Source organism: Cheilinus undulatus, linkage group 20 (assembly GCF_018320785.1).
Source record: "Cheilinus undulatus linkage group 20, ASM1832078v1, whole genome shotgun sequence".
Taxonomy (NCBI): domain Eukaryota; kingdom Metazoa; phylum Chordata; class Actinopteri; order Labriformes; family Labridae; genus Cheilinus; species Cheilinus undulatus.
This window is the reverse complement of record NC_054884.1, coordinates 37,921,221-37,934,911: the sequence shown is the minus strand read 5'-3', so window position 1 is coordinate 37,934,911 and position 13,691 is coordinate 37,921,221. Positions and strand designations below refer to the sequence as shown.

Below are 13,691 nucleotides of genomic sequence, written 5' to 3'. Positions count from 1 at the left end.
TTTTACCACTTTCTGTCCTTTTTTGCCATTCTCCCAGTGTTTGCTGATTATAGCTCATTTTTGCCACTTTTTTGGTCATTTTTCATCGATTTTTGATACTTTTATCCTGCTTTTTGCAATTTTTTTTTGCCTATTTTAGCCACCTCCCACCTGCTTTTTTTGCCATTAAATTCCACTTAATTCCCATTTTTCCACCTTTTTTCTAGTTTTGCCCATTTTAGTCACTTTTCACAAATTTTTGCCACATTTTAGCCACTCTTGGACCATTTATGCCACCTTATTTTTTGCCGCTTCTCACCCATTTTTGCTGCTTTTTGCCCTTTCTTGCCACTTTCCCCCCAGTGTTTGCCCCTTTTTGCCTATTTTTGCCACTTCTCGCCTGTTACAGGGCTGTCGAGGAAACATCCAGGCCTTCGGCTCTGCCTCTGATGAAGTATCTCTGATAATGCCTGCATGCAGCAAACATTAAAAGATGATTGTGGAGCTCTGTGCCAAGGCTGCCCTCCAGTTAAACCCCATCAACAGCCCTAATGTGGTGGCTTGTCCCAGTACATCTGGTGGGATATGTCCTGTCTAGAGACACTAGAGCCAAAGCTGTAATGGAGAACAGCTCTGATAGGACTGATACAAGGCCACAGGAATATCTGTCTAATGTCTGAGAGACGGAGAGAGAAGGGGGAGCGGGAGCTGTACCAGGAACTGTGAATCTGCCAAGCTGTTCAGGGCATGATACTCGGTGTTTAATTGTAAAAATTTCCACTCATTTCAGAGTTTGTCAGCCTCATGTTAGACACTTTTCCTCTCTTGCTGTCACAGTTTTAAACAAGCCGTCATTGTCAATTTCTGTCTCTCTCTCTTTAGAAGCTGTAGATGGAGTGCAGCGTGGTCTTGTTTGATGTACGGAGCGTCTTCATAACCTCTGGCCAATTAGAAAAAGAACACATTCATCTTGATTAGAAGGTTCTTGAAGTGCAAATGATGGAGAGGGGGGAGCAGATAGGACGAAGAATGATGAAACAGCCAGTGGAAACACAGAAATACTTTACGTGGAGTAGTTTTACTCATTCTTGTTGACCCTCTGCTGCAGTCTGCATGCTGTTAAATCAGCCTGTTCACCATGTGTGTAAAAACAACAAGCTCCAGTCCTGCAAAAATCCCGTTTCGGTCTGTTAAACTCACACATCCTTTGAAAAGCAACATCAAGACGTGCACCTAAAAACCCGTGACCCACCCCAGCATGAGTAGCACAGCCATGAATAATCACTTAACGCAGTAATTGGGGTTAAGCTGGTTTGAAGTGGGGCAGAGTTTGGTGTCAGGGATGATTAACAAGCATCTGAGTCCACAAGGAAGTAAAAATAAGAACAGACGAGACTGGGATGTTTGATTAGAATAAAGAAGAGTGTTCAGATTCTCTCTCAGGTTGACTTTGTTAACTTGGATAGCAGTTTACTCTAAGAACAGCTGTCTAAAGTTAACCAGTATTACTGATCATCAATGAAACCATCAGCCTTTTACAGTACAGGTAGACTGGAGACCTTGATAACATACAAAGATCCTAATCACACACATGTCTATTTTGACAATCTACGAGTTATAGAAACTTGTTTGATAAATCACCACCATCTTCAGTAGTTATACTGTAGATACACTACATTGCCAAAAGTATTCACTCAGCCATCCAAATAATTGAAATCAGGTGTTCCAATCACTTCCATGTCCACAGGTGTAGAAAATCAAGCACCTAGGCATGCAGACTGTTTCTACAAACATTTGTGAAAGAATGGGTCACTCCCAGGAGCTCAGTGAATTCCAGTGTGGTACTGTGATAGGATGCCACCTGTGCAACAAGTCCAGTGGTGAAATTTTCTCGCTCCTAAATATTCCACAGTCAACTGTCAGTGGTATTATAACAAAGTGGAAGTGATTGGGAACGACAGCAACTCAGCCACCAAGTGGTAGGCCATGTAAAATGACGGCACGGGGTCAGCGGATGCTGAGACGCATAACGCACAGAGGTGGCCACCTTTCTGCAGAGTCGATGACTACAGACCTCCAAACTTCATGTGGCCTTCAGATTAGCTCAAGAACAGTGTGTAGAGAGCTTCATGGAATGGGTTTCCATGACCGAGCAGCTGCATCCAAGCCATACATCACCAAGTTCAATGCAAAGCGTCGGATGCAGTGGTGTAAAGCACGCCGCCACTGGACTCTAGAGCAGTGGTTCTCAACCTTTTCGGCTCGCGACCCCAAAATAAAGGTGCCAGAGACCAGGGACCCCCCACTGTACCTGAAGATGGTTGAACACAGCCGTGCACAATTGAGAAGTAGTCATGTGCAGACAAGGCCGTCCATAAGGGGGGGTAAAGAAGCAGGTTTCTGGGACCCAGCCAAACTGGGGGACTATGGAGGTCAGCAAAACCATAGTCCATTGTGAAGTTAAGCTGTGAAAACGATATTTTATATTTGATCTGAATAATAACCACTCTTATCAAAGAAGCAAATAGCTCTTTCCACTCATTTTTGTAGTAAAAAAAATTCCTTAAATGAAAATAACTTTTGTTTAAAACATAATTAAAATGGGTTAAAATAGCTAAAATTGGTTGATAAGAGAAAAAATGATGGAAAAAGGTGATGAAATTGGATTTTTAAAGAAAATAAAGGAGTTAAAAGTGGCAAAAAAAAAGATAAAAGTGGCAAAAATGGGTTAGAGTGGCAAAAACAGGCACAAAAAGTGGTACAAGGGGATTGAAAAGTGGCTGAAATGGCTTTTAAGTGCAAAAAATGGCTGAAATTAGGTGGACTGGGATGAAAAATTGATATAGACTGGCAAAAATGGGTTAACTGTGGTTAAAGTGGGCAACAGGAGTGTAAAGAGTGGTTGACAGAGGCAAGAATAGGCAGAAATTGGGAAGAATTGGTTTAGAAGTGGCAAAAACAGGCAGAAAAAAATGATGGAAAGGGTCTAAAATGGACAAAAATGGGTTTTAAGTAACAAAAATGTGCTGAAATTGGGAAAATTGTTGTTAAAAAGTGATGAAAAAGGATTAACATTTGGTAAAACTGGTTTAAAATGGCAACAGTATAATTTAAAAATAATAGGCATTTGGCGACCCCCTCTTAGTGTCTAGCGACCCCAAAGGGGGTCCCGACCCCAAGGTTGAGAACCACTGCTCTAGAGCAGGCGAATCGCATTCTCTGGAGTGACCAATCGCACTTCTACATCTGGCAATCTGATGGATGAGTCTGGGTTTGGCAGTAGGAGAACAGTACTTGTCTGACTGCATTGTGCCAAGTGTAAAGTTTGGTGGAGGGGGGATTATGGTGTGGGCTTGTTTCTCAGGAGCTGGGCTTGGCCCCTTAGTTCCAGTGAAAGGAACTCTGAATGCTTCAGCATACCAAGAGATTTTGAACAATTCCATGCTCCCAACTTTGTGGGAACAGTTTGGGGATGGCCCCTTCCTGTTCCAACATGACTGTGCACCAGAGCACAAAGCAAGGTCCATAAAGACATGGATGAGAGAGTTTGGTGTGGATGAACTTGACTGGCCTGCACAGAATCCTGACCTCAACCTGATAGAATACCTTTGAGATGAATTAGAGCGGAGACTGAGGTGGCTTTAATACTAGGGGCCCGATCCCGGATCCGAGTGCACTTGAGCCCAAAGTCCGGTTTGTTTGGATAGTGTGAATGCAAACGAACCGCGCCCAGGCACCGGGCCCACCTGGGGAGATGGTCTCGGGTGCAATTCAAGTGGACTCTGGCACAATTGTGAATGCAAACGTGCTTGGATACAGGACAGAGCGTCGTTTCAGCTTTATGACATCATCGTAAAAACCAATCTTTCCACAGTGCGGCAGTTTGTTCACATTTTTCCTCAATACAGGGCGGAAATCATCAGAATCCAGCCAATAAACAGTCTGCTGTGACTCACCTTACAGATGAACACAAGTTGGATTTAGTGAGAGGAGGTGCAAAGGCAGTAAAAGTCTCCTGTCACCTCAAAAACGGCTGTATCTGCGTAACGCGAGTCTATGTAATCCTCTGAGCTGTAGTAGATGTGCAGATACGAGGAGCAGAGTTGCTGGCATCTTAAAAAGTGATTTTAATCATCCATGGCTGCAGGATGGACTTTTTGCCGGGTCAAAACAAAAGCAGTCTTTGCCTAGGTCATGACCCCAGTGGTTGTCATGGTAGCTTCTTCTTCTTCTTTCTCCTCCTCTGCGGAGAGAAGCCAGCACCGGTGTGATGTGGTCTGTTGCCAGTCAGAAGCCATGCAGCCACATTTTGGACTAAAAGCAAGCAACATAGAGACGAGTGGTCCAGAGCAACATACAACGAATTACAATAGTCTAAACAAGAGGTGACAAACATGGTAATCCACATCCAACGTCTCAAAGTCATTTGGAGGAAGGTAGGGCTTCACCTTCCCCAGCAGTCTCAAGGATTATCTTTCAAGACTACCCCCGATGTGTACAGACCTGACAAACCCAGAGAATGCCAGAACGGCAAGCTCAATATCAGATTCTGAAAAAAAAGCTGCATCCTCAGAAATAAAGAATTCTGGTTGTGTCAAATTTTGAAAGTTGGGAGCATATCAATACTTTTTGTAAGAACTATTGCATCACAAACTGCACAAAGAGGGGAGTGTATAGGCATTAAAATGGCGCCCTCTTGTGACTACAAAGCAAAAAACTTGAAATAAATCTACAGAGTCGGATACAAATTACATACTCTCAAACACTTCCACAGAGCTTGAAGCCTGGGTCACTTCCTGCGTTTGGTATACTCCCTTCCTGTAGGGTACTGTTGATACATTTTTTCAGAAGTTTTACAAATGTTCTACGACTTTTACATTTGTCTCAGCTAGTGTAGACGTTCATGCTTTGTAGATTTGTTTTGTATAAGGCTGTCAAGATTAATGGAGTTATTTGTGATTAATTAAGGGCCACAATTAGAGCATTATATTATTTATTTATAATTAACCCCTTAACGCCTGTTGTATTATATTTGATACATACTTTTATAATACCTCTATCTAATCAATATGCTCAATAAATTACTCAAAAAAAAAACAACAACTTATGAATACAATGTGATAATGATAAAAATGCCCTCAAGTGAATCAACAGTTACCAAAAACACCTAATGTATGAAATGAGATACTAAAAATATATTTGTTAAATATAATGGAAATTTGGATTTTTTAAAATTTCAATAGAAAGTTAAATAAACATTTCCATTCCAAAAAAAAAGAGAATTTTCTGGCTATTATTTGTGTTTTCAGGTTTTTTAAGGGGTTAATTGCATGCTTTATTCTACCCTACAACAAACTTTGGTATAAGTCAACCACTGCTCCTTAAGGTCTCATTAAACATTAGAAAAGTCACACACAGCTCAGTGGACAAGTCTGAGGTCATCTGCACCTTTTTCATGATCTCTTACTTCATTTTTGATCCGAGGCAGTTCCTTTTTTCATGGTAGAGCCTTTGTTTAAATCTTCAGTCTACTTCTAGAAGTAGGTCTATACCCAAACAGCAAGTCAGTTACCCTCATTGTAAGACAGTAGCAAATTAAAAAATGGCACTGAACTGTTTAAAATGCAAACTAGTGCAATTTAAAGGTGCATTGTGTAGAATTTGGAATTTTAGCGACATCTAGTGTTCAGATTTTAGAATGAGCTGATCTGTTACCAAAACATCACATCACTAAGCGATGAGAGCCTGTAAAGACCAAAAAGGATCGTGAGCCGGTCATCATTTACAGCAGTGACGAGGTGAGGGTTTATTCATTCATTTTTGTAACCATTATTTTATAGATTATAGGTCAGTCTTCTGCTCCACCTGCCTTCCAGGTAGCTTTCAGGACCGGCGGGCAGGTTCGTATTTAAAAATCACGTTTCGCTCTTTCTGTCCCAAAAAATGTGCCGTAGACAACATGGCGGTTCATTATGTCAGCCTCCATGAGGCCGACCCACGGTAATGTAAATTTAAAAAGCTTTTTTCTAATTTTGTAAAAGGAAAATGAAAGTTTTAAGGGGATGATTGTGCACTTATTTTAACATACTTCACATAAATATATAAACATTATATCCCATTTACACCGTTTCTGTTCGGCGAAATGCAGCCAAATTCTACACACTGTACCTTTAAAAATGCAATATAAAAAGTGCAGTTGACTGCAGAAGTTCTGAGATTAATCACAATTAGAAACTCTAATTTTTTTGACTGCCCAAGTTTTTTCAAATTACATGTAAAATTTTAAGTGTTGTTCTTCAAATTTTAAATTTGTTTCACGAAATGTAAATAAGTTTTTATTAAAAGTGTTTCAGACTTTGTGATTTTGTATCAGACTTGTACATTTGTTGAAAGGTTTGTAAAAGTAAGTGAGAATTTGTAACCTTCATTTTTTCTGTCATTTGGAAAAGTTTTTTGCTATTTTAAATGTGTTTCACGGAATGTCAAAATGTAATTTTTTGTATTGCACTTCAAGGCCACCGTATCTGTCGACCAGGTAACTCAGATACTCAGTTACCTTTAGCACCCCCTGCTGGCGAAACGAGGTTAGAAAATGACACGTTAAACAGGTGCTCCTCACTAAACTGCTCGGCTGAGATGCTAACTTTGTTATCAAGATTTTATAATGATGTGGAGGTGAACAAAATGACAAATAACCGAAAACCACATCGTGTTTTTTTTAGGAAAAGATGAGTACGGGTGAAATTCAGCGCCATGTTGGGCGGTTTCCCACCTGCTTCAGGATTCCCGGTGAGTTAACGGTTTGACAAAGTTTTACGTTTGTCGTTGGGCAGGTTCATTTTGGTATTTAGCAACCGTTTGATATTGTGTAAAAAGAGCCAGAAAGAGCGGTTCATTATGTCAGCCTCCATGATATTAGTCGAAGAGTGATTAGAAAAAAGCTTTTGGCGCTCTCTTGTCGAAAGTTTTAAAATGATTCTTCTTATTTTAACACTCAGTTCACTAAATATATAGCATTTGGTCGTTACACCATAGACATAATATGCGTACGTATATTATGTCTATGGTTTATGCTAAACAAGCTGGCAGTTAGAAGACAGGCCATTAATCACAATTAGAAACTCTAATTTTTTGACTGCCCAAGTTTTTTCAAATTACATGTAAAATTTTAAGTGTTGTTCTTCAAATTTTAAATTTGTTTCACGAAATGTAAATAAGTTTTTATTAAAAGTGTTTCAGACTTTGTGATTTTGTATCAGACTTGTACATTTGTTGAAAGGTTTGTAAAAGTAAGTGAGAATTTGTAACCTTCATTTTTTCTGTTATTTAAAAAGTTTTTTGCTATTTTAAATGTGTTTCACGGAATGTCAAAATGTAATTTTTTGTACTGCACTTCAAGGCCACCGTATCTGTCGACCAGGTAACTCAGATACTCAGTTACCTTTAGCACCCCCTGCTGGCGAAACGAGGTTAGAAAATGACACGTTAAACAGGTGCTCCTCACTAAACTGCTCGGCTGAGATGCTAACTTTGTTATCAAGATTTTATAATGATGTGGAGGTGAACAAAATGACAAATAACCGAAAACCACATCGTGTTTTCTTAGGAAAAGATGAGTACGGGTGAAATTCAGCGCCATGTTGGAGCGGTTTCCCCCGAGCGCGTGCGTTAGGATTCCCGGTGAGTTAACGGTTTGACAAAGTTTTACGTTTGTCGTTGGTAGTGTTTTGGTATTTAGCAACCTTAGCTTTGATATTGTGTAACACAGAGAGCCAGAAAGAGCTTATAACATGATATTAGTCGAAGAGTGATTAGAAAAATAGCTTGTTGGCGCTCTCTTAGTCGAGTTTTAAAAAACTTCTTCTTAGCAGGTTTACACTCAGTTGGCTAAATAAGCTAGCATTTGGTCGTTCCAACCATAGACATAATATACGTACGTATATTATGTCTATGGTTTTATGCTAAACAAGCTGGCAGGTTAGAAGACAGGCCTTTTTCAGGTATGTAAATCTGTCTCAGTTCATTTTGCTATGAAAAACAGACATGTTTGTTTAATTCATGGTTTAAAATGTGTTGTTATTAAACCTTCACGTAGAAAAGTTTTTAGACACTGCATATTGTTGTGAACTTGATGAAAATATAGTAAATAGTTTACAAAGGACAATTACAGGCCTTTCTGTGCATGTTTTGCACGTTCAATTTTTTGGGAGACTTGTCAATAACAGTAATGGAAGTGCAGATTTAAGACAGACTGCAGAATTATACTGTGTACAGATAAGTGAAGACAACGATCTGATTTGGGCTAATCCTATACAGAAGGTTTATATCAAAGACGTACTATGCATTTAAGGTAACTAGATTTTAATCAGTGTATTCATTAAAAAAATACGTTATTTTAAACAACATAATTTATTTACAGTGTAAAATCAGAAGTGGCATGGTGCTTCAAGTAAGGTCAGGCACTATTACTAATGCCTTTATAAGTCAATGAACATTAGCATACAAATGATATACTATATAGATTACCAGCTGAAATAATATTCATTTTATTGTGGTTTTTATCCCTGCAGGTCTGAGATGCGTCAGGAATCAACTTGATCAGATGGGAGAGGACTAGCTGAAGTGAAGCAGAGTGGGAGCATTTCTTCTCCTGAAGCTCAGAAGGTCATCAGGTAAGGAAAAGCTGGATTGGTGACATTTTTGTGCCCCCTGCATTCGTACAACAGATAAATGCATGCTTAATACCGACATGGATCCATCATCTTCAGCTGGATCTTGAATTTTCATTAGCAGTGAGCAGCAGTGTCGAGTTTAAATTGCACCTCATAATGAGATTTTCAATCCTGTAGGGTGAGTTGTACTGTTTTTGGTGCTCATGCTGAAATTTGCAGAAACACAATCCACAAAATGAAAATAAAGCAGTAAGCTAAATTTACTGGCTGTCTCATCACCACTATTTTTTGTTGTGTAAAATCTGTAATACTGGAGCTGTGCAAACTTGTCATTGTGCAGGCTTTTTCTCATCTGCTCTGCAGAGAATTAATTGAAGCCCTTTTAGAGGGATACTCTAGAGCAGTGGTCAAGGCGCACCATATTCACATTGTTTAAAGTGATGCAAAAACATGGCAAAAGTGGGCAAAAAGTGGTAAAAAAAATAAAAAAGTGGGCAAAAATTGGCATGAAGTGGCAAAACAATGGGGTAACAGTGGCAAAAATGTGTCAAAGTGTCAATAATGTAAAAGACTTGGGAGAGGTAGTTAAATGGCTTAAAAGTAATGAAAAAATGTGGCAAAAATGGGAAAAAAAGTGGTAGAACAAAGAAGAAAATAGGCAAAATTGGTACAGTGTTGCAATAATGGGTCCAAGTTGCAAAAAGGTAGTAAAAAGGGATTAAAAGTGATGAAAAATTTGGCAAAAATGGCCTTACTATAGCAAAAACTGGCCAAACAATGGGTTAAAAGTGGCAAAAACTAGTGAAAATGTCAAAAAGGTGGCAACAACGGGTGGCAAAAAAGTTGGCAAAAAAGTTTGTAAAAATGGGTTAAAAGTGATGAAAAGTTTGGCAGAATAGGGAAAAAAGTGGCCGAACAAAGGCAAAAAATGGGTGAAAATGGGCATAATGTGGCAAAATGGGTTAAAAGTAGCAAAAAAGTGGTAAAAAATGATTACAAGTTGCAAACAATTGGTAGAAAAAGGATAAGAGTGATGAAAAATGGCAAAAATGCTGCTGATCCAACACACATGCACTGATATCAATAATTCGCACCAGGGTAGGGTCTCATTCTCTGTTTTTTTTTTTTTTTGTTCAGGGGCCCAGCCAGATCTGTGCGAAGGCCTGTTTACAGTACTAGCCATAAAATTGTAGTATTAATGTATGGTTGTACAAATTCCCACAGCACACCTAGACTTGCCAAAGGGCACACTAATGTGCCTTGGCACACCATTTAAGAACCACTGCTCTAGAGGGATGCTTTTTCTGGTGTAGTAACTTGTTATGACCACTTGAGGTCAGCAGTTAGTTACTTTTGGGGAATCCATTTTTTTAACCATGCTGCAAGGACTAACTTTGCTCATAGATACTCTGTCAAAACAGAATCTTTTTGCAAGGCTATGATAACAGAGGTTGATTGCCTCGGCTGAACACTCCGCTCTCCTTCTCTCTTTAATCAATTCGATTTTGGTCCTTTATATTCTACTTTAGTAATCCTGTTAATAATTTGATTTTGCACCATATCTTCTGTATGTATAAATATTTGAGTTATGATATGATATTCCATATGTGGTTGTGGCTCTGGACACTACTTCTATCTAGTTGTGCCAGGCACTTTTTTCCCATGCAAGATTTAAAGAACCTCTTAAATGTAGGCAGGGTCAACATAGCACAGCTGTGCAACACTAATGTGATATCTGACACATCAACAGTGAAGGAAATTCAGACAATAATGTACCTGGTTCATGTTTTTTTGCTTTTTGTCACAGCCAGGAGATAGCTTTTGTTTCAGAGACAGCTGCAAGCAGTGAGGAACAAATACTGAAAATACTGAAATAATAACAGTTATACTGCAGCTAAAAGCTGACGAGAGGGGTCGGACAAATGTCAGACTTCAGGTAATTCTTCAAATGATGAATCTGACCAATCAGCAGTCTGTGGTGTCTTGACATCACATTCGAGTGTTAGATCAGCTGGCCAAGTTGAGTCAAAACCAGTCAAGCCAGTACAACATAGTGGAAATGCATATGTGAACCCACAACAATTTCAAGTGAATCCACTACAATCCATCACAATCTGAAATGAAAACATGCTAGGCTGTCAAATTGAAACTAAGGAAAACAAAACACTCACACCATTTAGAAAAAAAAATCTTATTTCTTTTCACAATTAAAAAAGATAAAATATCTAGTCAGGAATTGCACTTCAATGGCATGCCTGTCCTCTCTTCCACTTTATAAATACATGATACAGTATTTCAGATGATTTGTTCACCAGAGTCTTGACCTTGTCTCAGCTCACTTGACCTCTCTTGTCAGTTTGTTTGTGGTCTTTTTCAAATGTTTTAAACCAGTGATACTCAACGTGTGGCTCTGGAGCCACATGTGGCTCTTTTGTGATTATTTGTGGCTCTTTTATGTCTTCATTTTAAATATTATTCCCCAGAAAATCTTAAAAAGGGGAAACTTTTAGCAATTTTCACCATTTTTGCCACTTTCCACTCATGTAAGCTATTTTTTGCCATTAAACACCCCTTTTTTCTATTTTTTTTGGCCATTTTGCAACTTCTTTTAGCCACCTTTTCCCTATTTTGTCCACTATCATCCCATTTTGCCATTTTCACAATTTTTTGCCACTTTTTGTCCATTTAAGCTAACTTTTGCCATTAACCCTTTACCTACTGAGTCTAAAAATGGTGATTTGGACATGTTTTGTTATTATGGCTGTAAAATAGTCAAGAAATGCCCTAAGTCTGAGAGCTTTGGTCCCTTTTCCTAGGAGTACCTGAACTTGACTTTTCAACATCTGGTTAATGATTATTGCACATTATATGGAATTGTCAGCAGTTTCAAAGAAGAAAAACACAAAAACTGATTTTGTTTTTCATGGCTTTTATGAGAAGAAATTTTGTTATTGCTCATGAAGTTTTGATTGGACATTAGAAATGTGAACCTATACATGTTTAGAACAATCAGCAGTCATTTTTTGAGTCTAGGACTCTGGGTGTGCAAAACACAGTGCAAAAGATAGCTATATACATAGGTGACAATTAGTGCAAATAAAAGTGGAAAAATGCATTCTCAACATTCTCAGTAACATATTGTTATTGCACATGACAGACACGCACAAATGCCACTATCTAAAGCTATTTTTTGAAAACAAAACACCACTCTCACTCACTCTCCTTTTACTCTCTTCCTTCACTCTCCTTTCTCGCTCGTCTTCTGCCAAAGCTGCTGTTTTTGCGGTGCTGTTCAACATTACCGTAATATATATACCACACATCACATATTGCCGAAAACCACAGTTTCTCAGCTCTCTGTCAGCGCTGGAATTATTTAGATTGAGCAAACTTTCGAGGAGTTACAGCTGTGAGAATCCGTGTAGCGGTCTTACGATACTTCTGGTGTTTTGCTACGAATGCCCACGTCATATGGTTTGCAAATACCATAATGGACCATATATGTGCACATGCCCACAACTCTCAGCTTTCCAACGCCGTTGGAATTTTTCTGATCGGACAAACTTTGATAGAGTTACGGTAATGATACTCAGTACATATAAAACACAGTGCCGCCGCCAGCTCAGTAGGTAAAGGGTTAAATACCCCTTTTTTCCCCCTATTTTTTGCCCAAATTCTTGCAACTTCTTTTTGACACTTTTCCCCTGTTTTGGCCAATTTTATTCAATTTTTGCCCTTTTTTTAAACTCTTTTTGCCACTTTTTGTCCAAATAAGCTACCTTTTGCCATTAAATACCACTTGTTTACTATTTTTCGCCCATTTTTGACAGTCTTGACAGCTTTTTGCCCATGTAAGTCATTTTTCACTCATTTTTCTTAAATGTTATTGGCCCTTTTATGACCATTTTTGCCACCTGTAATTCATCTGTTGTCATTTCTCACCAATTTTTTGCCACTTTCTAACAATTTTTTCCACATTTTTCACCATTTTTACTAACCTTGCAAAGCAGATGGATTCGCCCGTTTCCTTGTTTTTCACTGGCAAATCCATTTTGCAAAGCTCCCATCTGAACCGTTCGGGCCTGGTTAGAAAGTGACAGGACCAATCAGCGACGAGGGGCAGTACTTTCAGGCGCAGCAGAGTCGTGACGTAAACAAGCAGCAGCAAGAGCTGATGCAGTTATGGGGGACGAGATTAGCGTGGATGCGGCTAAAGCGCCAGTTTTATCAGAACTTGACAACATTTCTTCATTAAAAGAACAGAGAACAGCAGTGTGTTGTTTTCTTTTCAAAAACGACAAAAGTCGAGTACTTGCATGTCTTCATTTGCCATGGTTTGCGTTATTCCTCAGTAGCTGCGCATGTGCAGCTCGATAGCAGCTATGTCACGTGTTTTGTTGCTCTGATTGGCCCGTAGAGATGTGATAGACAGAGCATTCATGCGATCACACGTGAAGTTTTTTTCAAAGCCTCTGCCTTTTCTCAAACACTTCCTATTGAAGCTTTCTCAGATGGGTTTGTGAAGCAAATCTATCTGGCGTGTCAGGTTACATTTTTACCCCTTTTCACTCATTTTTTTAACCCATTTTTGCCACCTTTAACTTATTTTGATTGCTACTTTAACCCATTCTTACCACTTTTTACCACTGAGATTGTGGCTCTTGCAAAGGTGTTTTTCAGCAATTTGGCTCTTTGTTTGAGCAGGGTTGAGTTACACAGTTTTAAACACTCATTTTGTCACCTCAGTTGCTCCTCCATTTCTGACATCCATCTAACTTCATGCTTCATGTTAACAATCGTTGCTGTGGCTCTGTTTTCATTGCTCTCCCTTCTTCAGCCGGCTTGTTTCTTGATTGACTAGAGCTGCCTTCCACCTAACAGTTCGGCTTGTGCGTGCTCATTTGTTCTCGATGTTCCTCCAGCACAACAGGATTTCTGATCCTAAATATTGAGCATGTTTAATATTTACAGTCTCAAGTTTGGTGTGCCTTTGACCGTCCATCGTGCACATCAAAGAGGGAAAAGGTCCCTCTTAACAAA

At 39.1% G+C, this 13,691-nt stretch overlaps 1 long non-coding RNA gene across 1 annotated transcript in view; it reads left to right on the top strand.

The window, feature by feature from the left end:
- The first annotated feature begins 7,464 nt into the window (after positions 1-7,464).
- The window catches only part of LOC121528396, a 98,198-nt gene continuing 91,971 nt past the window's right edge, over positions 7,465-13,691 (top strand). The window contains exons 1-2 of the long non-coding RNA XR_005993480.1: positions 7,465-7,659; positions 8,550-8,651. This is a non-coding gene — a long non-coding RNA (uncharacterized LOC121528396). The remainder of the gene's footprint in view (positions 7,660-8,549; positions 8,652-13,691) is intronic.